Source organism: Chanos chanos, chromosome 14, assembly GCF_902362185.1.
Source record: "Chanos chanos chromosome 14, fChaCha1.1, whole genome shotgun sequence".
NCBI lineage: Eukaryota > Metazoa > Chordata > Actinopteri > Gonorynchiformes > Chanidae > Chanos > Chanos chanos.
In genome coordinates, this window is record NC_044508.1 from 6,809,796 (window position 1) to 6,814,297 (window position 4,502).

Here is a 4,502-nt window from a genome sequence, read left to right on the forward strand (position 1 = left end):
GGTGCCCGTAAAAACAGTCCCTTCAGTTTCGATAGGACGTGCTGTCCCTCTTTCAGTCACTTTAGTTGTTGCTCTATCTCGGCAAACATATAAAAAGAAATTGAATTTGGTAGATTTTGTTCTGATATTGTTTGACGGATGCTAAGAATGTACTGAGGACTTAGAGAGGAGAGGAGAACAGAGGAGAGGAGAACAGAGGAGAGGACCGTGTGGGAGCTAGCTGACCTGCTGACAGGCGTTTACTGTCAGAGGGAGTGAGGTGAGGAGTGCAGGGAGAGTTGTCATCGGTGGAAATGGTGTTGCCCAGACCGGTGTCATTACTGAGAGACTCGCCTCTGTTGAGCGGAGCTGGAAGAACACAGAGACAGAGAAAGCAAGTGAGAGTGAGAGCGTGAACAAGTGATTGAGAGAAAGAGAAAGAGAGAGAGAGAGAGAGAGAGAGAGAGAGAGAGAGAGATTGTAACTCACTGTGTAATTCAAAGAGGATACCTGAGAAAATAAAGTCTCCTCTTTTACAGTTCCCACGTTGCACTTGAGCCTGAAAACACATTACATAAGAGATCGGTTAGACAGCTTGACATCTTGTTAAATTGTAGCTATAACTTTTACCGCTGAAGTCTCAGTTTTACTAAAGGCCCTGGATAAATGTTGGAGAAGCGAGACTGCAGCATTAAAAACTTGTGACAGACACTTCCCTGAATTAAACTGAATTCTCTCTTTGCATGTTGTTCCAGATTCATTTGTTAAAGAACATTCTAAACATTCTAGTGCATACAACAGAATGTCAGTATGATCTAGAATCTAAATTCCATTCTATTTATTCTAATAATTTCTACTGAATTGGATGAGCACTGCAACTGACTGGTGACTATTGTGATCTAACAGGACCCTAACCTGCAATCTGTTGAGATGAACATCAATTGCATCTAGCAGAAGGTCACAGTGGTCTCGGGGTAGGTCAATGGGGTCTAGCCCAAACAGACTCGCCCCTTCCTCTACATCTGTGAGCAAGCAGGGACAGAAGACACATGAAAAACTTACAAATTTAAAGAGAAGACTTTAGCGACATTTGAGAGAGAGAGAGCATTGAGCATAACTGGGGCATTTTGGGTATTATTACGAGGTAATAAAATTAAGAAATAGTATTTTTGAATATGATGAGGCAGTAGGAACCTTCAAAAAGTTTTGTTAGTCATTTGCCTGTGATTTATCTACTAACCTGTACAAAGAAGTTCATCCGTGTCTTCGGCGTCATCCGCAGCACAGTTATTTTGAGTAGCTGCCATAACGTACGACCCCAGTTCCACACTATCAACAGACGCTCTAACACAAACAAATATGATCTTTTCTTGCAGTATTTTTAGTGAAAGGTTTTGCAAGCCGTTTCCAGAGACGGGTGGGCATAGGGGGTTGTAGGATTGTTGTTAGTGGTACGGTTGCCTGGAAACAGACAGCCCAGCCAAGGGGTCCCATAAGTAAACGTAACGGGCTTCCTAACACAATGAATATCGTCAATCCCACTGCCATTAACGTCTGAGTGCGTATTCACTCTGCGGCTACGTTTTATCGCTTGCATCAGCACTGAATGAACAGTCCCAGAGAAGCAAAGGTTGTAAGTCACCGCGCTAATTTTCTGTCAAAATTTCACTAATAGTGCAAGTTATGACCAAAGAACGACTGAGTAGCCTACATATTTTGCCCCATGTAACAAAGCTGACCACATTGTTTTTACATTAAATGCTATAAAACATCACCGAATTCATTAAGTTAAAAGCATTTTCCTCCACCAACGTGTACTGTGTTTAACTGAATTTAAGCGTTACTATCCACAGTTCCTAATCATTTTCCTAATCAGGTTATTTATACCTATTTATACCTTGATTTTCTTCTAAACAATCATGGCAGTGAAGTGCATTATAAATGTGAAATTTAATTTCAATGCAAAAAGGACAGCAACACTCCACTTACGAATCGCTTGAATGAGATTTAGTAGAATTTGAAGTTTCACCTGGATGCACGAGTTGAAATCAAAATCTGATTGGCGCAAGCGCGTACTAACGTTTCCAGGCAACCATCAAACAGATGACAGCAACAGTCCGCTGGCCGCCAAAGTAAAACAACAGCGAAGATTGGCTACGAGTGAAGCGGGAGCCAGGGCGGCAAATATTGTCGGAAAAAATTAACACCCCTTAGTTACAAATTTGACCGTGAGAGGAAATCAACGATGCCTCATCTACAACGTACAGGTCAAATTGTCCCAACTTAAAAACTCTAAAACGTAGAGCTAAACTGCAAATAACTATTAGAGGAACGTGAAACAAACCGAGAAAACCAACTACTGCACAGATAGATTCCGCCCACTTTTAGACATTCTGCAGCATGTCAATTTCACAACTGTCGTATAAAAAGTTTGCAAGTGCAAAAGTTTGCAAAATCGTAACAGCAAATACTATAAATAGTTTAGCAATAGCCTTTAGCTCATAATAGTTTAGACAAACACACAAATCCATCTTAGTTTCAACAAATAAAACCTTTATTATCCCATTTTAATTGTGTTGTGTCTGTCTTTGCGAAGACAACATGATCGTAGTATAAATTATGGGGGAAAAACAAACAAACAAACAACACAACTGAAAAAAAGAGGAACAATCCTGGCAGGAGCTGGAACACACCTTAACCCAGGTGAGCAAGACAGAGTGAGTCAGCAGTGGAGTGAGACTTTACCTCACCTGCCCTGGTGATAGAGTCACATACTTACACTGCCACTCAAACAAATAAACAAACAAACAAACAAACCAGGGCTGGGACCAGTTCTGATCTGAGCTGAGAATTTACAGCTAATGTTGATCAGCTCTTGGTAGGCTATCTGAATTGGGGCTGGAATTGACAGAAGTCTTGAGGAAATAAAACTGGAACTCAACTGAAATTACAGAGCAAAATAATTCAATATACTGACATTCTGTGAAATTCTACAACCAAGAGAGATGTTATTTGCATTGGTTAACACTGTGTTACATTAAATAGAAAGTCATGAAAATGAATTAATAAAATAAGATGAGATAAAACAAAAATAACCACTATTTAATTAAATTTGTTTATATAAGGTTAGTATTTCATCCTTCTATTTAACTTAATAATAAAAAAGACACTTGTTCAAAAATGATTTTGTGAATTCCATTTTGTAAATTGCATTTTATTTTTCGTGACATTCTCTTCTGCATCCTGTAATTGCAATTTAGTTCCAACACAATGGTTTTTCCAGTTCCGATTCAAGTTCCAATTACTGAGGTGGAATTTATTAAATGAACCCAACCCTGAAAGAAACACAAACAAACAAACAAATCGCCAGATGGCACAGAAGGTCTGGGTCTAGAGGATTCAGGAGTGAATTCAGATAAAATGTCATCGTCATTATTCCACTCCTGTATAAAAGTGCATTAAGCTAAATAAGAGGGAGGGAAAGCAATGTATAAATATTTCATATTTACACACATACCTCACCCTGCACACGTATGAATACACATTCACAAAGTACTCTGTGTTAAAGAGGAGAACAATGGCACTGAGAAACAGACAAAAAAAGAGAGAGAAAGTAAAATTAAAGCTAAAATCCAAGGCCTGTGGAACAAGTGCAGGAGAGAGAGAGAGAGAGAGAGAGAGAGAGAGAGAGAGAGAGAGAGAAGTCAAAATGGAGATGGAACTTAAAAGATGAGTAAGCATTCTGATTGGCTCAGGCATAGGAGGGAGTGGGTGTGGTTTATCAAACTACAGAGATAAATTCTTTGCCCTTACTTTGGTTACATCTGCCTGTCTCTCTCTGTGTACAGTACACAGATAGTCTCCCACCATAAAAAGAGCACAACCTCCTTTCCTCACACACACACACGCATGCACGCACATATGCACACACATGCACACACACACACACACACACATACAACCACAGCTATTATTGCTACAACTCAAGTCACTTGCCAAAAACTGATTTGCTCAGTATCTCAAAAGGCTAAACTGACACACCCAAATTCACTGGATGAAAAAGAGGTCCTTCTTTAAATTCTTACATTTAAGGTTCAAGAAATACATTAAAAACCTTTTCACATTTCTATCTTATGGAGATTATGAATATTAATCGTTTAATATCGAAAGAGGTGGGGTCATACTCAGCCAACTGAGCCCAATTCACTCTTAGTAAAACTTTACATTACACAACAACTGTTACCTACACAGCAACACAGTTTACATGAAAGATATTCTAACCAATCAGTGACTGTTGCAATGACCAGTGGCCAATCAGTGCAGAGTATGTATTAGAAATGGAAGATTGGTGACAATTTATGGTCTACATGAATTTATGGTCTACATGATCCATGCTTTGATATGTTTTGGTACTACACTATAACACCTTCTACACTGAGGTACATTCTATACTTTTAGTGTGTGCTTATGTTAGCTGAGGTCAGTGTGTCAGTGAGGGTGTGTGTGTGTGTGTGTTTTCGCAT